A 21385-nucleotide genomic window follows, 5' to 3' on the forward strand; every position below is an offset into this window, starting at 1 on the left:
CCCCCCCCCCTTTCCCCCCTAACCCCTTCCTCTCCCCCCTCCGCCCCCTCACCCCCCCCCCCGCCCTCCCCCCCCCCCCCCCTCCCCCCGTCCCTCCCCCCCCCCCTCCCTCCTTCCCCCCTCCCTCCCCCCCTCTCCTCCCCCCCCCCCCTCCCCCCCCTCCCTCTGCTTCCCTCTCCCCCCCCCTCCCCACCCCCTCCCTGCCCCCCCCCCCCTCCCCCCCCCCCTCTCCCTACACCCCCTCCCCCCCGCCCCTTCCCCTCCTCCCCCCCCCCCCCCCCCCCCCCCCCCCCCCCCCCCCTCCCTCCATCCTCCCCCCTCCCCACCCCCCTCCCCTCTCCTCCTCCCCTCCCCCCCCCAATACCCCCCCGCTCCCCCCCCCCCCCCCCCCCCCACCCCTCCCCATTCCCCACCCCTCTTCCCCCCTCCCCCACTCCCCCTTCCTCCCCTCTCTCCCTCATTCCCCCCCCCCTCCACCTCTCCCCCCCTGCCATCCACCCCACCCCCCCCCCCCCATCCCCCCCTCCCCCTCCCCATCCCTCCCTCCACCCCATCCCCCCCCCCCCCACCCACTCATTCCCCCCCCCCCCCCCCATCTCACTCCCCTCTCCCCCCCCACCGATCCCCCCCCCCTCCCCCTCCCATACCCCTCAACCCCCCCCCCCTCCCCCCGCCCCCTCAAACCCCCTCTCCTCTCCCCTCCCAATTCAAAACGACCCCCCCCACCCCCCCCCCCCTCCCTCTTCCCGTCCTCACCCTCCATAACAGTTTCCCAGATACCCCCCTCCCTTCTACACCCCTCCTTTTCCCCCCCCCCCACCTTCCGCTCCCCATCCTATTACTCACACCTTAACCCCTCCCTCTCCTCATCCTATACCACGCCCTCTCACCCCCTATCAAAACTTCCCCCACACCACCATCTTCTATCCCTTTCCTCCATTCAACCTTTCTCACCCCCTCTCTCAAACCCCATCCTTTCTACCTCCCTCTCACACCCTCCCACCTTCACCTTTCACGTAAATACCACACCCTTTCCCCCCCTCTCCCCCTTACTCCACCCCCTCACCTAATGTACTCAACTCAAATGCCCCTATCTTTCTAACTCCTATTCTAACCTCCCTTCCTCTCCCCCTGTCTACTTACGCCCTCTCCCCCTCTCTAACCAACCTAACACCTTTCTCCAACCACCCCCTCTTTCCAACTCCTACCTCTCTCCCTTACCCCTCCACCCCTAACCCTAATCCCCTAACTCCCCCCCCCCCTTTCCTCTCATCTAACCCACCTCCTACTTCACCCACCCCCTCCTCTTTAGCCACCTCATTCTTTCCATGCCTCTCTCCTATTCCTCTTCTCCCCCTCCCTAACCCCTCTCCTCTCCTCCCACTCATAATCCACTTTCACCTCCTGCACTGTGCCCTTCTGGCTACCCCCTTACCTCTGTCCTCATCCTCTAACCTCCTTTTCATTTTTCCTAATAGCCTCTCTCCTACCCTACGCATTTCCCTCCTCTTTCTCATTCCCAGCAACTTTCTCTTTCTTCCCTTTTTAACCCTCTTCCATGCCCCTCCCCCAACTCCCTTTCCCTCACCCTCCCCCCCCCTCACTCTCCCTCCTCACTGCCTCCCCTTCCCTTGGCCACTCCTGTCCATCTTCCACTAACCTCCTCTGACCCACTCCCCCCATCTTTTCCTTCTCAACCCTACACCTCACATGCCCTCCTAAAAATACAACTGGTGTCACTTCGGCCCTGTTTCCCTGGCTCCTCTTTAATCTGTAGCTTTTAATCTTATCCTTTCTCCGATTTTCCTCTCCATCTTTCTCCATTTCATTTCCAAAGTCTCCACCCTTCCCGAGCTTACTCAGGAGGAGTCATTCTGACCTACCCTAATCCTGAGTCCGGTCCCCAGCCTCCCTTCTGTCTCTCCTCACTAACCTCCTGGGGAACTAATCTCCAAAACATAAACAGAACCGTAAACCTAATGCTACACCTAAACCTAACATGATCTCTCACACTAACTCTAAACCAGACCCACCACCGCCCATGTGCCCACATTTCAGCCCTCCACGGAATTCACGAGAATGGTATCGCTTCAGCCCTGGCGACCTCCCTGTACCGAACCCTAACCCTAGCTAAGGCTCTCTCCCCATGGGTTCCCAATACGAAAGTCTGACAACCCCACACGCCTGGGGTCATGAAGCGGTGCAGGATCACTCAGCACAAAACCTGGAACATCACTGTGTTTGTTTCCAAGCCCGAGCTGTAGCTGCCCCTGAGAATTCTTGAGACCTACCCGACCAGTGGCCCATACAGTTGTCTGGCCTTTGAACCCAAAACTTAATCCTGACAAGCATGATCCAATGTGCCCTCCACTCAGCCCTTCAGGGAGACAACTGTACTGCTGTGGGGTCAGCGCTTGGAGCCTCCTGGGAACTAAACCTAACCCTAACACTAGCCAGAAACTCTCAACAGATCCCTAACCCTATCTCAATTCACAGCCCTACTCATGACCTGCACCTTCGCATGGGCCCTCACCTCAACCCTCCATGGAGATCACAAGCCTGGATTCGCTTCAGCACTTGGTGATGTCACTCGATCGAACCCTAAATTTAGCTAAGGTCTCTCCCCATGGGGACCCAATACCAAAGTCTGAAACACCACGTGTCTGGGTGCATGAAGTGGTGCAGAATCACTCAGCAAAAAACCTGGAACATCACCATGTCCTTTCAAAGGCCTGGCTGCAGCTGCCCAAGAGGATTCCTGAGACCTCCCTGAAGGGTGGCTCATACGTTTGTCTGGCCTTGGAACTCAAAGACTAATCCTGACCGGCATCCTCCCTTGTGCACTCCACTCAGCTCTTCGGGGAAACAGTTGCTCTCATGTGGGGTCAGTGCCTGGAGTCTCCTGGGACATATCCTAACCCTAACTGTAATCCTAACCCTAACCCTCAACCTGCACCTAACTCTATATATAACACTAACTCTACAGCAGGCCCACAGCTGTGCATGTGCCGTCACCTCAGTCCTCCATGGAATTCATGATACTAGTGTTGAGTCAGCCCTGTCGAGGTCCCTGGTCCGAACCCTAACAGTAGCTATGGCTCTCTCCCCATGTAACCCAATTCCAAAGTCTGACTACAACACGCACACGGGTTCGAAAATAGGTGCAGAAACACTCCGCATGGAACCTGAAACATCACCATGTGATTTCCAAAGTGTGTCTACAAGAGACACATGTGTCCGAGTGTGTCTACAAGAGAGTATTTCTGAGACCTACCCGAAGAACGTCCCATAGAGTTGTGTGGTCTTGGAACCCAAAGACTAATCCTGACTGGCATACTCCCTTGTGTACTCCACTCAGCCCTTCATGGAGACAAGTGCAGTGTTGGGGTTTCAGTGCCTGCAGCGTCCTGGGACCTAATCCTAACCTTAACCCTAACCATAACCCTCTACCTACACCTAACCCTGTCTCATTAAAAAGGACAACATCAGAATCATAGGGCTCCCAGAAGATGAAGAGAGAGACAAAGGGGTAGAAGTGTTAAGTCAGCAAATCATAGCGGATGTTTATTTTTTTTACCTGGGTAAAGGCACAGACATTAAAGTCCTGGAAGCACAGAGGACTCTAGTAAGAGTCAACAAAAACCCACCAGTAAAAGGAATATCATATTCAAATTCACAAAATACTCAGGCAAGGAAAGAATCCTGAATGCAGCAAGGGAAAAAAAGTCCTTAACCAACAAGAGACGACAACAAAGATCAGGTTTGCAGCAGACCTACCCACAGAGGCTTGGCAGGCCAGAAAGGAGTGGCAAGATATACTCAATGTGCTGAATCAGAAAACTATGCAGGCAAGAATTCCTTATCCAGCACGTCCGTCGTTCAAAAGAGAAGGACAGATTAAAAGTTTCCCAGACAAATAAAACTTAAAGGAGTTCGTGACCACTAAACAAGTCCTCAAGGAATTTTCAGAGGAACTCTCTGAGGGGAGAAAAGATGGAAAAAAAAAAAAAAACAATGAAAAAACACCAATAGTACCAAAGACTGTGTAGCACAAAAAACACCACCACAAAATCCAATGGTACAAGACACATAATGGCAATAATCTCATATCTTTGAGTACTCACTCTAAACGTCAATGGCATAGATGCTCCAATCAAAAGACACAGGGTAGCAGAGTGGGGAAAAAAAAACAAGATCCATCTATATTCTGTTTACAAGAGACCCAAAGACTGTTTCCTTTAGACCTAAAGACACCTTCAGATTGAAAGTAAGGGGATGCAGAACCATCTATCATGCTAATGGTCGCCAAAGAAAGACAGAGTAGCCTTACTGATATGAGACAATCTAGGCTTCAAAATAAAGACTGTAACAAGAGATGAATAAATGTGTTGTATCATAATTGAGGGGGTCTATCCACCAAGAAGACTTAACAATTGTAAACATTTATGCTCCCAATGTGAAAGAACCCAAAGATATAAATCAATTAATCACAAATATAAAGAAGCTCATTGATAATAAAACCATAATAGTATGCGACTTCAACACCCCATTATGACAACAGAAAGATCATTTAAACAGAAAATCAACAAACAAACAATGGATTTGAGTGAGGCACTGGACCAGATGGACTTAAGTTATATTCAGAACATTTCATCCTAAAGCAGCAAAATATACATTCTTCTCCAGGACACATGGAATGTCTGCAGAATAGATATCATACTGGAAACAAATCAGCCCTCAACAAGTACAAAAAGTTCAAGATCATACCGTGCATATTATCATACCACAACGCTATGAAACACAAAATCAACCACTAGAAAAAAATTGGAAAGATAACAAATACGTGGAGACTAAATAACATACCACTAAAGAATGAATGCTGGAATGCAAGCTGGTGCAGCCACTCTGTAAACAGTATGGAGTTTCCTCAAAAAAACTAAAAACAGACTACCGTACGACCCAACAATTACACTGCTAGGCATTTATCCAAAGGATAAATCCAAAGGATGCTGTTTTGAAGGGACACATGCACCACCCCCATGATTATAGGAGGACTATCAACAATAGCCAAAGTATGGAAAGAGCCCAAATGTCCATCAAAGGATGAGTGGATAAAGAAGAAGTGGTATAGATACAGATATAGATATAGAGATAGAGATATAGAGATACACACACACACACACACACACACACACACACACACACACTGGTGTATTACTTGTCATTCCAAAAGACTGAAATCTTGCCATTTGCAACTACGTGGATAGAACTGTAGTGTATTATGTTAAGTGAAATTGGTCAGTCAGAGAAAGACAAAAATCATATGACTTCACTCACATGAGGACTTTAGAGACAAAACATATGAACATAAGGGAAGGGAAACAAAAAGAAAATAAAAACAGTAAGAGGTCAAAACAGAATGGACTCATAACATTGTAGAATAGACAGAGGGTTACTGGACGGGATGTGGGAGGGAGTTGGGCTACATGGGTAAGGGGCATTAAGGAATCTACTCATGAAATCATTGTTGCACTATATGCTAACTAATTTGGATGTAAATTTTAAAACATAAAAAATAAAATAAAAAAAAAGGAATGAATGGGTGAACCAAGAAGTTAAAGAGAAAATTAAAAAGTACATGGAAGCCAATGAAACGGATAACACCACACCCCAAAACCTCTGTGATTCAGCAAAGGTAGTCATAAGAGGAAATTTATAGCAATCCAGGCCTTCCAAAAGCGGTACGAAGGTCTCAGATACACAGCCCAACTTTATACCTTAAAGAGCTGGAAAAAGAACAACAAATAAAACCAAAACCAGCAGATGACAAGAAATGACAAAGATTACAGCAAAAATCAATGCCATCGAAACTGAAAACGACAACAAAAACACACACAGAAAAAAAAAAAAACAAATAACCCCCCCCACACACACACACAAAACAGTAGAAAAGATCAATGAAACCAGAAGATGGTTCTTTGAAATAATTAATAACATTGATAAACCACTAGCCAGTTGGATCAAAAAGAAAAAGGAAAGGACCCAAATAAATAAAATCACGAATGAAAGAGGAGAGGTCACAACCAACACAGCAGAAATACAAATAATAAGAGAATATTATCAGCAAATATATGCCAATAAAATGGGCAATCTGGAAGAAACAAATTCCTAAAAATATATAAACTAACAAAACTGAAACAGGAAGAAATAGAAAATTTGAACAGACCCATAACCAGTAAAGACATTGAATCAGTAATCAAAAATTTCCCAAGAAAAAGAGCCCAGGGCCAGATGGCTTTCCAGGGGAATTCTACCAAACATTTAAGGAAGAGTTAACACCTATGCTCTTGAAGCTGTCCCAAAAAAAGAAATGGAAGGAAAACTGCCAAACATTTTCTCTGAACCCAGCATTACCTTGATTCCAAAACCAGAAAAAGACCCACTAAAAAGGAGAGGTATACACAAATTTTCATGATGAACATGGATACAAAAATCCCCCACAAGATATGAACCAACCAGGTCCAACAAAACATTTAAACGTTACTCACCACGAGCAAGTGGGATTTATACCTGGAATGCAAATCTGGTTCAATATCCACAAAACAATCAATGTGACTTATTACATCGATAAAAGAAAGGACAAGAACCACATGATCCTCTCAACAGATGCAGAGAAAGCATTTGAGAAAATACAGCATCCTTTCTTGATAAAAACCCTCAAGAACGTAGGGATAGAAGGATCATACCTCGAGATCATAAAAGGCATATATGAAAGACCCGACGCTAATATCCTCAAAGGGGCAAAACTGAGAGCTTTCCTCCTAAGGTCAGGAACAAGACAAGGATGTCCACTCTCACCACTGGTATTCAACATAATATTGGAAGTCTTAGCCTCAGCAATCATACAACACAAAGACATAAAAGGCATCCAAATCGTCCAGGAGGAGCTCAACCTTTCACTCTTCATACATGGCATGAAACTCTATGTGGAAAACCCACCATAGTCCAACAAAAAACTGCTAGAAATAATACATGAATTCAGCCAAAAGGGCAGGATATAAAATCAATGCACAGAAATCAGTTGCATTCCTATGAACCAAGAATGAAGCAACAGAAAGAGAAATCAGGGAATCGATCCCGTTTACAATTGCACCAAAACCCATAAAATACCTAGGAATAAATCTAACCAAATAGGTGAAAAATCTATACACTGAAAACTATAGAAATCCTATGAAAGGAATTGCAGGTGGCAAACACACAGAAAAGACAAATATTGCATGCTCCTGGATAGGAAGAACAAATATTGTTAAAATGTCCATAGTACCCAGAACAATCTACATAGTCAAACCAATACCTATCAAAATAACACCAGCATTCTTCACTGAGCTACAATAAAGAATCCTACAATTTGTATGGAACCAGAAAAGACCCCAAATAGCCAAAGCTATCTTGAAAAGGAAAACCAAAGTAGGAGGCATCACAATCCTGGACTTCAAGCTGTATTACAAAGCAGTAATCACCAAGACAGTATGGTCCTGGCACAAGAACAGACACTCAGATCAATGGAAGAGAATACGAACACAGAAATGGACCCAGAAACGTTTGGCCAACTAATCTTTGACAAAAAGGATAGAATGTCCAATGGAATAAATACAGTCTCCTCAGCAAGAGTGCTGGGAAAACTGGACAGCGACATACAGAAGAATGAGTCAGGACCACCTTCTCACACTCAAAATGGATGAAAGACACTCAAAATGGATGAAAGACCTAAATTGAACATAGGAAGCCATCAAAACCCTCGAGGAGAAAGCTGGCAGAAACCTCTTTGATGTTTGCTTCCACAACTTCCTAGTCAACAAGTCTCCAGAGGCAAGGGAAACAAAAGCACAAATGAACAATTAGGACCTCATCAAAATAAAAAGCTTCTGCACAGTGAAGGAAACAATCAGCAAAACTAAAAGGCAACCAACAGAATGGGAGAAGATATTTGCAAACGACATATGAGATAAAGGATTACTATGCAAAATCTATAAAGAACATATCGAACTCAAAACCCCCCAAAAACAAGTAATCCAGTGAAGAAATGAGCAGACTTGAGCAAACAGTTTCCAAGGATGACATCCAGATGGCCATTTGAAACATGAAAAAATGCTCAACATCACTCATCATCATGGAAATACAAATCAAAACCACAATGAGATAAAACCTCACCCCTGTGACAATGGCTAACATTAACAACTCAGGCTACAGATGTTGACAAGGAAGTGGAGAAAGAGGAACTCTTGCACTGCTGGCGGGAATGCAGACTGGTACAGTCACTCTGGAAACCAGTAGGTAGGTTCCTCACAAAATGAAAAAGAGGACTACCCTACAACCCAGCAGTTTCACTACTAGGTATTTATCCAAATGAGACAGATATGCTATTTTAAAGGGAAAAGTGAACCCCAAAGTTATAGCAGCACTATCAACAACAGCTAAAGTATGGAAAAAGCCCAAATTCACATCGATGGATGAATGGATAAAGAAGATGGTATGTGTGTATGTGTGTGTGTGTGTGTGTGTGTGTGTGTGTGTGTGTGTGTATGCATATATACACACACATATACATACACAATAGAGTATTACATAGCAATCCAAAAGAATAAAATGTTGCCATTTAAACTGCATGGATGGAACTAGAGGGTATTATGCTAAGATAATTCAGTCAGAGAAAGACAAATATTATAGGACCTCACTCACATGAGGACTTTAGATACAAAACAGATGAATATAAGGAATGGGAAGCAAAATAATATAAAATCATGGAGGGGGACAAAAACATAAAAAAAACTCTTAAATGTGGAAAACAGAGGGTTATTGGAGGATTGTGGGAGGGCTGATGTGCTAAATGGGTAAGGGGCATAAGTAATCTACTACTGAGATCATTGTTCCACATTATGCTAACTAACTTGGATGTAAATTTAAAAAATAAATTAACTAAAAATTAAAAAAAAAAACTAACCCAGTAAATAAAAGATATCCCAACAGAATATTGTTGAAAATCTGAGCCAGTCATGAGTCTCCACTAAGGTTTGTACCTAAGTGGCTTTCTTAATCTCCCTAGTTTCTCATAAATACAGGCAATGTGCTCTGACACAAATCTGCTCTTGCCCTGCCTCAAGGTGAGCAGAAAGAACATATTCACCTTTGACTTGGCTTGTTAAAAAGAAAAGAGAAGGGGCGCCTGGGTGGCAGAGTCGGTTAAGCGTCCGACTTCAGCCAGGTCACGATCTCGCGGTCCGGGAGTTCGAGCCCCGTGTCAGGCTTTGGGCTGATGGCTCGGAGCCTGGAGCCTGTTTCCGATTCTGTGTCTCCCTCTCTCTCTGCCCCTCCCCCGTTCATGCTCTGTCTCTCTCTGCCCAAAAATAAATAAAAACGTTGAAAAAAATTAAAAAAAAAAGAAAAGAGAAAAGCAAATTCATTTGAGATAAAGCAACTTTTACTCATGATGCAAAATCTGCTTGACTACTTTGGACATAATGTATTGCATTTGTTTATGGCAGACTTTGCCTAAACTAGTGAATCTTTTTAAATGACCAAATATTCCACATTTCTCTTAGTTGCAAACACACAGACACACACACACAGACACACACACACACACACACACACACACACACACACACACACACATACAAATAGCACGAAACCAAAGTGAATAGGATATAACAAAAATGCAGTAAGGGTATAAAAGATTAGTTTTCCTATAAAACGTAAAATAACTGCTTTGGCAAAAATTTTCCATTTGATAACTTCACAAGCAAATTTATATTGACTTCCAATTTATTAACCATTTTTAGAAATACTATGTTTAATGATAACTCTAAATACAAATGGGATTATTTTTCAGAAAGAGGGAAACATTTTTTTCTCCTTAGTATATTAATTAAGCTGAAAACTGAAAGGATATCAGTTTTATAAAAGACAATCCCAACAGACAACACTGTTGGTATCTGAACCATCATGTCAGTAAAAGTACAGTCAGTGAGGCTGTATCCTTGACTGAAAATCATGCACCATTTGTGGAGAGAACACCAGAAACTCTCCTCCAACATGATGATTGTCATTCAGGAGCTGTATTTTTTTTATTTGATGAAATGGCATGTTCAAACTATCTTTATCATGACTCCAGTCTCTGGCTGTTTAAGTCCAGGTCAGTTCTAAAATGGTCTTAATTCATTTGCCTCGGGTAACTTCTCTTAATCCTGAATACCCAAATAAAAGAGACCTCAAATTAATTTTTTGATCATTAAAGAAAATAGGTCTACCAAAACGACATATACCAAACCTTACTAGCTATGATAGTATGCTTATCTCTTCCAGGTTACTAAAAGATTACTGCTTGTATTCAGCTTAATGGTCAACCTGGCATTTCATGGGAGCCTAGGGACACAACAGTAATGTATGCTTGGAGTTTCAGGCTATTTCTTTGTTTCAATCAGCAGTCACTATAAATATGTTATGGTCTACAGATTCATTCTAGACCTATTTTCTATGTTTAAGTTTATATTTGAGAGAGAGAGAAAGAGCATGAGCCAGGGAGGGGCAGAGAGAGGGAGACACAGAATCTCAATCAGGCTCCAGGCTCCCAGCTGCCAGCACAGAGCCCAACATGGATCTCAAATTCATGAGCAGTGAGATCACGACCTGTGCCAAAGTCAGATGCTTAACCAACTGAGCCACACATGCCCGTAGACGTATTTTAAAATTGCAAATTAATATCAGACTCCAAAAGTATTGACTATTATCTAAGCCTTTAGCTCATTCACAAGGTGCATTGACTTTGAACAGAATTAATTTTGATAAGATGCGCTAGTCTTCTATTTTTAGGAGGTACACAGACATAGAAGCAGAAAACCAACAGCTTCCTCATACACAACTTAAGAATCATCTCTACACCACTGATACCAATCTAAAACAACCATTATATGGCCACTTGATCCACATTCATAAGGTCATGGCAACGGTTTGGAAATGCCAAATGAAACCAGAGCTCAACACATGTAAGGAGTCACACCATGACCCTTAGGATTTCCATCTACATGCCCAAATGACAACTATTAACAGCTGCTTTCCTGTCAATTTAATGATGGTACAACTTGCATGAATGCAAATATAACATACTTTTTAAAACAAAGCTCATTCTGAAATAGACAATCTATGCAGACAAATCCCAGGTTCTATTTCAAACAATCAGCTGCACCCAAAGAAAGAACAATACTCTCTTAACTATAAATAACTGACTTTCAAAATCTACGACGGGTTTTCACCAATACAGCTCAGTCATGTTACCAAGAACACATGGTAAACTCTTACAACAAAAGCAATGACCTTTTACTCTATGTTGTAGGAAAAATAACAGCTATTATCTTGACACGAATTCATTGTATAATTCAGACCTGTTACAAAGGAAACAAACTCTCTCAGTATTCTTACTGGCTAAATTTTGCAAAGGGAAGAATACGTTTATGTAATCATTAAGGATAACAGAAATTGCAGCAGTAAAAAATAAAAGGATGTGAGATTGAAATTCAACCTGTGGGTATAATTACTCAGATACTAAACTTAATCCCATTTCCTGAATTCTTACGCCAGCATTACACATACCATTGCTTATATTATACCAGGCTGAAGTATGACTTTTCCGCATTCAACTTGGAGACATGTGGTAGATGAAAGAAAGTGGGCTTTGGAGCCCATGAGAACAAAGTTATCCAAAGGACAGCACTTACTAGTACTGTGATCTCAGAAACATGACTTACTCTCTTTTAAGCTTCAGATTGTTGATTTTCAAAATGAAAATAATCATACTTACCTCACGTGGAGGTTATGATGTCCGTGCTAAGGATGTAACTCCAGTGCCAGCCAGGAACTTGGAGTATAGAGGTAGAGGGAAGATGCAAGCCTATGCAAATAAATAAACGGAGTTATAACTTGGGCTAAGGGCAAACTGGGATTAGCACTGTGTGAGCAAATAATGGGCACAAGGGCATAGAGGAAAAAAAAAACCATGTAGGTACTGACTAGGTACAACAGACAGAAACCTGTTATGGAATGGATTTGCCCCCAAAGTCCATACATTGAAGTCCTAACTACCCATCAGACTGTACTTGGATACCAGATCTTGAAAGGTAAAGTGGAGGTCGAATGAGCTCATTTGTGGGGAGGGACTCTAATCTGATAACTGGTGTCCTATAGGAAGAGAGTGGGCAACTACACACACAGAAGGAAGACCACGTGAAGACAATGGGAACGAGATCATCCACCAGTCATGGAGAGAGGACACTCACCCTGGCCACACCTTGATCTAAAGTGTGAGAAAATAAATAAATAAATTTCTGTTGCTTAAGCCACCCAGTCTGTGGTACATTGTGATGGCGGACACAGCAAAATAATATGAAATCCCAATATTTACTTGCTCAGTAAAAGGTGTGTGAGCCTTTGAAGGAGTTAGGCACTGTTCGAGGGCCCTAAGGAACCAGGCCTAAACAAAGCTAGTTTGGTCTTTGGACTCCATGGAGCCGACAAACTGGCAGGGACTGCAGTAGGCGACATCCAGCAAGCAAGAAAGAAAAACAGATGGTGCCAAGGGCCAGGAAGAAAAAGAATGCAGGGAAGGGATATCGTGTGTTCAGGTCGGAGAAGGAGCAGTTTTCAGTTTTACATAGAGAGCTAGCAGAGACACCACTGAGCAGGTCATGTCAGAGCAAGGTGATGATGGAAATGAGGGAGTTTGTCATGTTGGCACATGGAAGTATGTCCCCGACAGAGAGAGGCAAAGTGTGTGCAAAGACCTGAAGCAGGAGTATGTGCTTGACAAGCTCAGGGAGCAGGGAGGAGCCAGTGTGGCATCAGCCCAGTAAAAAAGGGGAGGGGAACAGGAGACGCCTACAGGGAGGTAGCAGAGTCTGGGGAGGGTAGTACCTGTGTGGTGCACAGCTGGAGTCAGGCGTCTGGAGACATGAACAGCTGTGGGCAGCGTGCAAAGACTTAGAGGCCCCAGCTGCTGGCATATAGAAGCCTGAGGCTGGCTGAGATCACCCCAGAGTAAGGGCGGATGGAAAGCAGATGGGGGGCAGGAAGATGAGGACCAACCAACACAGACAAAGGTGAGCAGCGGCCCAGATGGTGGGAGGAGGAAGGAAGTAATCCTTAAAGAAAGGGAGTAATCAAGTGAGACTGTAAAATGGTGCCACGTAATCCACATACTGGAGTTTGAGACTTCACTGTGACCTTCAGCGATGTGTGTCATCCATTAAAGAGATGAGAACTAGGGATGAGTGGGAGAAGAAACCCATTCAGACTCGGCTGACAGAGAAACAAGGGAAGTTCTGCAGACACTGGCACATGTGCTGCTGGGCATAGGAGGACAAAGCAGGTGGTGCTGGATGTGAAGTGATTGCTCCCCATGGACTGGGAGAAACAGCTGCAGGTGCACAGAAAACAATAATGCTAGTATGTGCAACAAGAAATATTTGTACTTGCTTAAGCTCTATCAGAGCAGATAACCATGGATAGTTAACCATGAGATAAAAATAACCTAACTATAAAGTCAATATCCAACCAATTGTTGACCCAACACAGATAGGCAATCAAGGAAGATGAAAAGAAGTAAAAGGAACTCAGTGAACACAAACCCCACCTGTTTACCAGTAAAATCACCTCTAGCATTTCTAGTTTTAGAGGCCTTGCCTGCCTAGGGACATTCATGAAACGGCCATGGTATCCTGACCGTGAAAGAGTAGCATAATCACTTGTTTCCTAAATAGTGACTCATATGAATGGCCACACGAGGGTTTTAATATCTCTTCCAATCAGTGAAATGGACCTTCCCGTGAAGAGGCGGGGATAGGGCAAGAGACAAGTAGACCGATGGAGCTGCTTTAAAATGTTTTTAGCTTCACGGTTTTTTGAGAGAGAGAGACAGACAGAACACACATGGGGAAGGGGCAGACAGAGAGTGAGACACAGTATTTGAAGCAGGCTCCATGTTCAGAGTCATCAGCACAGAGGTGAAGCGAGGGTTCGAACCCACAAACCGTGAGACCATGACCTGAACCGAAGTGGGACACTTAATCCAATGAGCGGCCAAGGCAGTGCAAAATACGTCTGACCTAAAAGGAACATCAAGGCTACATCGCCGATGAAGGGGTGCAGAAGGGGCACATGCATCATCCCCTCCCATGCAGAGGTGTGGGGGAGAACATGAGTGACACCCCTCCATCACAGAGACAGTGGCGCAATGGTGACCCCCTCCCTTGATGTGGGAGGGTGCATGTGTTAACCCCCTCCTGTCCAAAGGGGGGTACGCTAATGCTTGAAAACCTTTCATAACCAGGGTGGAGGAAGTACTACCTAAGCCTTACTCTACCCCTTATGTCAGTCCCAACCTTAACATTTTCCTTAAGAGATGTGTGTTTCTTCAGCTGTGAAAGTGAAAGAACCATTCGTGAAATATCACATTTAATAGTGACATCACTACTCTCTCCCTAAAAGGTGGCACTGTGCATGGGTGACCATCTCACACACCAACCAGGGGCAAGGCAGAATCCTGAACCACCTCTGGTGTCAAGTGGGGTGGGACACATGTTTCAACGCCCTCCAACGCTGAGGGGGGTTCTGTGCATGTGTGAACACCCTTCACACCGAGGTGAGTGGGGACAAGCATGAATGCTCTCCCTTGCTGAGGGAGGGTTGTGTGCCTGTACAAATGGTCTACCTCACAGAGCGGGGGTTGTGGGCATGCCTGAACCCACTTCGGCAAGGAGGGGGTGCTTTGTACATGCGTGAACGCCATCCTGGCGAGGGGGGCGGGGGGCATACATCAACGGCCTCCCTGGCTGCAGAGTTGCAGGGCACATACATGAAAGCACCCCCCCTCATAGAGAGGGGCTTGTTCCTATGCATGAACACCCTTCCATGACAAGGGGGCGTGGTGCATATGAGAACCTTCTCCCAGTGGAGAGGGCTGGGTGCATGCGTGAACACCATCCCACATTGAGAGGGTTCGTGCACATGTGTGAACACCCTTCTGTCCCTAGGGGTAGCAGTGCGTGTGTGTGAATAGCCTCCCGCAATATGGGGGTGGGAAGCCTAGGTCAACACCCTGCTGTGCCAAAGTGGTGTCGGGCACATGGTTGAACACGCTCCCGTGCCAAAAGTGGACATGCTAATGTTGGGAAATCCATGCCCAGGGGGAGGAAGCTTGACCAAACCCTTACCCTGCCACTGATGGTAATGTTAACCCTAAACATAACCTTAAGAGATACGTGTTTCTTCAGCTGTGAAAGTGAAAAGAACCATTCATGAAACGTCACATTCAATAGTGACATCAGTACTTTCTCCCTGAGGGGTGGCGCTGTGCATGGGTGACTGACTCACATGCTGACAGGGGGCCAGGAGGAAGCCTGAAGCACCTCCTGTGCTAAGTGGGGCAGGGCGCATGCGCCAACGACCTCCTTGCCTGAGGTGGTAGTTCTGCTCATGCCTGAACACCCTTCCTTGCCGAGGCGAGGGGGGCACATGTGCAAATGCCTTCCCTCATTGAGGGGAGCTGTGTGCATGTGTGAACATACACCAGTGGGGGGGGGGCAGTGCACATGCCTGTACAGCCTCCTGCGGTAGTGGGTAAGGAGCATGCATGAATGCCCTCCCTCGCTGATGGGGATTGTGCTCATGTGGAAACGCCCTACCTCTTGGAGCAGGAGTTTTGTGCATGTGTGAACACTCTTCCGCCAGTAGGGAGAGGCATGCACATGTGTGAACAGCACCCAGTGATATGCGGTGGGGCCCATGTGCGAATGGCAACCCTCCCCTAGCCGGGGTTGTTCAGAAGTGTGAACACACTTCTCCACAAAGGGGGCTGTGCACATCTATGAACACCCTCCAGGGAGATCACTGCACTGCTTGGGTTTCAGCACCTAGGGCCTCCTGGACCCTAACACTAACCGTGACCCTTGCAGTACTCCTCAACCTAAACCTCACTCCAAATCTAATGCTAATCCTACACCAGACCCTCACGTGTGCATGGTCCCTCATCCAACACCCCATGTAGATAACATGAGTAGTGTTGCTTCATCGCTGCTTATGGCCCTGAAGCAAACCCTAACGGAAACTAAGGCTCTCTCTGATGGTGACCCAATTCTTTAGTCTGAAGATCCCACACGCATGGAGTCCAGAGGAGGAAGAGTATTACTTGGCGTGGAATGTGGAATATCACCATGTAAATCCAAAGTCCAGATGTTGCTGCAGAAGTGGTTGCTAAGTCCCAATCAAAGAATGGCCCACGATGGAGGCTTGCCCTGGCAAACAAAGACTAAATGCGTCTCCTGTCCATTCAGCCCTATCTAAGTCCCTGGCACAAACCCGAACACCAGCTAAGACTCTCTCTCTCGATGAGGACAAAATTCCTAAATCTGATATGACCACACACATGTGGGGCCAGAAGTGGTGCAGCGCTACATTCCATGGAAAGTGTCCTAAAGGACACAGATGCTCCCAGTACCTGAAGGCGCGCCTGTGCCTGAAGCTGCTCCCCAAATCTGAAGGCCCTCCCTTGCCTGAAGACAAGCCCCTTGCCTGAAGCCACTCCCTGTGCCTGAAGGCATGCCCCGTACCTAAAGACAAGCCCCTTACCTGAAGCCACACCCCGAGCATGAAGACATGCCCCATGCCTGAAGTCAGGTCCCATGCCTGCAGGCTGGCCCCTTGACTGAAGGCTTCCCCTGCCTGAAGGCTGGCCCCATGCCTGAAGGCTGGCCCCATGCCTGAAGGGCTAGGCACGCCCAGTGCCTGAGGGCATGCCCAGTAACTGAAGTCAGTCACTCCCATGTCTGAAGTCATGCCCAGTCACTCCCAAAGTCACTCCCAGTGACTGAAGACAAAGTCACTCCCAGGGAAGGAAGTCTTTCCCTAAGTCACTCCCAGTGATGAAAGTCACTCCCTAAGTCACTGCCAGTGAAGGAAGTCACTCCAGATGTCTCTCCCAGTGACTCAAGTCACTCCTGAAGTCACTCCCAGAGACTGAAGTCAAAGTCATTCCCAGTGACTGATATCATAGTCACTCCCAGAGACTGATGTCAAAGTCACTCTCAGTATCTGCAGTGACTCCCGGTGGCTGCAGTCTTCACTCACAGGGACTGCAGTCCAGTCGTCACTCCCAGTGCCTGAAATTGGTACTCGCAGTGCCTAAAGGCACTCCAGGGGAAGGACAGAGTGAGAGGGAGACACAGCCTCCCAAGCAGGCTCCGGGCTCTGTGCTCTCACCACAGAGCCTCCTGGGGAAGGACAGAGAGGGAGACATAGAATCCCAAGAAGCCCCTCCAGGCTCTGTACTCCCAGCACAGAGCCCCAGGCTCCGTGCTCACAGGACAGAGCCTCCAATGCCTCAAGGCACTCCCCTTGTCTGAAGGCACTCCCCTTGCCTGAAAGGCACCAGCACTCTCTAAAGGCACAACCCATGCCTGAAGGCATGCACTGAGTCTGACTGAGCTCCCTGTGCAGGATGGGGCATTCCGTGCCTGAGTGTCACAGGCGCTCCCCTTGCCTGAATGGCACAGGACCTCCTCTTGCCTGAAGCCTCGCCCCATGCCTGAAGCCCTGCACCATGACTGAAGCCACTCCCTATGCCTGATGGTTCGCCCCATGCCTGACTGCGTGCCCCATACCTGAAGAGCACAGATGCTCCCCATGCCTGAAGGAGCGCCCCGTGCATGAAGCTGCTCCCTGTACCTGAAGGCACTCCCAGTGCCTGAAGACAAGCCCCACGGCTGAAGGAGCACCCCTTCTCTGAAGATGCTCACTGTGCCTGAAGCCACTCCCTGTTCCTGAAGGCACGCCCTGTGCGCGAGCCACTCCCTGTTCCTGAAGGCACGCCCTGTGCGTGAAAAAGCTCCACCTGCCTGTAGGTCAAACCACTGCCTGAAAGCAAGCCCCTTGACTGAAGCAGCGCCCTATGCATAAAGCCGCGCCCAGTGCCTGAAGGCACACCCTGTGACTGAAGGCATGTTCCGTGTCTGAAGGCGCTCCCCTTGAATGAAGGGCACAAGCACTCCCTGAAGGCACACACCATGCCTGACTGAGCACCCCTTGCCTGAGGGAGCCCCGTGCCTGATGGCGCGCCCAGTGCCTGATGGTGCGCCCGCTCCTTGACTGAAGAGCACAGAGGCTCCCCGTGCCTGAAGTCGCGCCCTGTGCATGAAGCCGCTCACTGTACCTGAAGGTGCTCCCAGTGCCTGAAGACAAACCCCATGGTTGAAGGTGCGCCCCGTGCCTGAAGACGTTCCCTGTGCCTGAAGCCGCTCCCTGTTACTGAAGCCTTGCCTCTTGCCTGAAACAGTTCCACGTGCCTGTACTCAAGCCCCTTGCCTGAAGGCAAAACCCACACCTGAAGGTAAGTCCCCTGCATGAAGCCTTGCCCCATGCAAGAAGCCCCGCCCAGTGCCTGAAGGCATGCCCCTTGCCTGAAGGTACGCCCCATGCCTGAATTCTCACCCTGTGCCTGAAAGCTAGCCCCGTGCCTGAAGGGCCCAGGCATGCCCCTTGCCTGAAGGCATGCCCAGTGACTGAAGTCAGTCACCCCCAATGACTGAAGTCATGCCCAGTGAATGAAATCACTCCCAAAGTCACTCCCAGTGAAGGAAGTTACTCCCAAAGTCACTCCCAGTGACAGAAGTCACTCCCTATGTCACTCTCAGTGAGGAAATTCTCTCTCAGGAAGTCACTCCCCTTGAGGGAAGTCAGTCCCAAAGTCACTCCCAGTGACTGAAGTCACTGGCAAAATCACTCCCAGTGCTGGAAGTCACTCCCTAAGTCACACCCAGTGACAGAAGTCCCTCTTGAAGTCACTCCCAGTGACTGAAGTCACTCCTGACGTCACTCACAGTGACTGTAGTGACAGTAATGCCAGTGACTGATGTCATAGTCACTCCCAGTGACTGAAGTCAAAGTCACACTCAGTGTCTGCAGTTACTCCTAGTGACTGCAGTCGTACTCCCAGTGAATGATCTTCACTCCCAGTGCCTGAAGTCTTCACTGCCAGTGCCTGAAGTTGGCACTCCCAGTGCCTGAAGGAACTGCAGGGGAAGGACAGAGAGAGAGGGAGTTACAGAATCCCAAGCAGCCTCTTCAGACTCTGTGCTGCGAGCACAGAGCCTCCAGTTCCTGAAGCCACTTACCATGCCTGAAGGCTCTACCTGTGCCTGAATGCACTCCCAGTGCCTAAAGGCACTTCCTGTGCCTGCAATGCACAGGCATCTCTGAGGGTGCACCCCATGCATGAGGGCATCTCTGTGTCTCCTAGAGTTCACTGTGCATGATGGGGAGCCTCTTGTTGAAAGGCACATGTGCTCCCCTTGCCTGAATGGCACAGGAGATCCAGGTGCCTGAAGTCGCGCCGCATGCCTTAAGAAGCTCCCCGTGCCTGAAGACAAGGCCCATGCCAGAAGGCGCTCCCCTGACTCAAGGTCACAGGTACTCCCTGAAGTCTTGCCAATGCCTGACTGAGCGCCCCTTACCTGAGTGTGCCCTATGTCTGATGGTGAGCCCAGTGCCTGATGGCCCTCCCAGTGCCTGAAGAACACAGAGGCTCCCCTTGCCTGAAGTCGTGCCCTGTGCATGTAGCCTCTCACTGTAACTGAAGGTGCTCCCAGTGCCTGAAGACAAGCTCCATGGTTGAAGGTGCGCCCTGTGCCTGGAAAGTTTCCCTGTGCCTGAAGCAGCTCCCTGTTCCCGAAGGCATGCCTCTTGCCTGAAACAGCTCCATGTGCAATTACTCAAGCCCCTTGCCTGAAGGCAACCCTCCTACCTGAAGCCTTGCCCCTTACATGAAGCCCCGCCCAGTTTCTGCAGGCAAGCCCCTTGCCTGAAGGCACGCCCAATGTCTGAAGTCTTGCCCCACGCCTGAATTCTCACCCTGTGCCTGTTGGTTAGCCCACTGCCTGAAGGGCACAGGCATGCCCAGTGCCTGAGGGCAAGCCCAGTGACTGAAGTCAGTCGCCCCCAATGGCTGAAGTCATGCCCAGTGAATGAAGTCATTCCCAAAGCCACTCCCAGGGACTGAAGTCAAAGTCACTCCCAGTGAAGGAAGTTACTCCCAAAGTCACTCCCAATGAGGGAAGCCCCTCCTGTGGTCACTCCCCATGATGGAAGTCACTCCAGATATCACTCCCAGTGACTGAAGTCACTGGCGAAGTCACTCCCAGTGAAGGAATTCCCTCTGGAAGTCACTCCAGGTGAGGAAAGTCACTCCAGAAGCCACTCCCAGTGACTGAAGTCAAAGTCACACTCAGTGTCTGCAGTTACTCCTAGTGACTGCAGTCCTCACTCCCAGTGACTGAAGTCTTCACTGCCAGTGCCTGAAGTAGGCACTCCCAGTGCCTGAAGGAATTGCAGGGGAAGGACAGAGAGAGAGGGAGACACAGAATTCCAAGCAGCGTCCAGGCTCTGTGGTCTCAGCACAGAAACTCCCGGGGAAGGTCAGAGAGAGAGAGAGGGAGATACAGAATCGCAAGCAGCCTCTCCTAGCTCTGTCGTGGGATCACAGAACCTCCAGTGCTCTGCCCCTGGCTTAATCTTGTCCTCAGCACAGTTCTGGACACAGACATGGACACTCCCATTTTACTGAAGGAAACCAGCCCAGGCTCACACAGCTGGTAAGCAGCACACTGGGTCTCAAACTCTAGGCTCCTGGCTCTGCTGTCAGGGGCAATGAGAGGCTCCCCAGATGGGAGGCTGATATTGGCTTTGGGGACACTTAAATGAATGATCTCACTTGTTCAAGGCTGCCAAAACTCTGTTCACTGCGTCTACTTTCCCTGGTCTCTGCTCCAGTTATAATCAGGGTGACCCCGGCCACCCTTCTTGGAATTCCCTGGGGCCCCTTATAATCAGGGCCTCTCTCCCATTCACTTTTGGGCCAGTCAGTCTCCACCCCCTCTGGAGCTGACCTCTCCATTATAACCAGGAAAGCCCAACACTGGGGTTCTTTAGGCAGGCAGCAGGATCTTAAGGGAATGTAACTATTAGTTTTTCATTCTTGTTTGTTTTGGGTTTGGTTTTCGTTGTTTTGTATGGTTTCTTTATACTTAGGTTGGAGACCTTGCTTTGCTCCTTTAGCAGTGCCCAAGTGGTTCATGTTACAACTAATTTGCCAAAAAAATAAAAGTGAAGGGATTTAGAACAATGATTTTCAGATGGGTAATCATTGAGTCGATCATGTAGAGAAACTAGGAAGCTCAGCTCAGGACAGAGCCCAGGAGAGATGAATACAGTAGGTTTGTCTAGTCCCCTGGGTCCCTGGACCCTGCCCACCTGCTTGGCCCTCCCCACCCAGCACACCTGGAGCTGC

The 21385-nt window shown here is 47.7% G+C and overlaps 2 long non-coding RNA genes across 31 annotated transcripts in view; one reads left to right on the forward strand and one right to left on the reverse strand.

Annotated features, from left to right (window-relative positions):
- Positions 1 to 10127: 10127 nt before the first annotated feature.
- LOC111559140 lies at positions 10128 to 18389 on the reverse strand. Its single transcript, XR_006593762.1, has 3 exons — positions 18254 to 18389; positions 11855 to 11944; positions 10128 to 10244 (listed from the first exon to the last, which is right to left on the reverse strand). It is a non-coding gene; the product is annotated as an uncharacterized LOC111559140 (long non-coding RNA).
- LOC123383715 overlaps positions 18291 to 21385 on the forward strand; it is a 109018-nt gene continuing 105923 nt past the window's right edge. For 26 of the 30 annotated variants that reach the window (XR_006593761.1, XR_006593753.1, XR_006593757.1 and 23 more), the window contains exons 1-2: positions 18291 to 18430; positions 19340 to 20690. This is a non-coding gene — a long non-coding RNA (uncharacterized LOC123383715). The remainder of the gene's footprint in view (positions 18431 to 19339; positions 20691 to 21385) is intronic. The other 4 variants (XR_006593759.1, XR_006593756.1, XR_006593751.1 and 1 more) reach the window with 4 other exon arrangements.

This window comes from Felis catus, unplaced genomic scaffold, assembly GCF_018350175.1.
Source record: "Felis catus isolate Fca126 unplaced genomic scaffold, F.catus_Fca126_mat1.0 Un_scaffold_61, whole genome shotgun sequence".
NCBI classification, from domain to species: Eukaryota; Metazoa; Chordata; class Mammalia; order Carnivora; family Felidae; genus Felis; species Felis catus.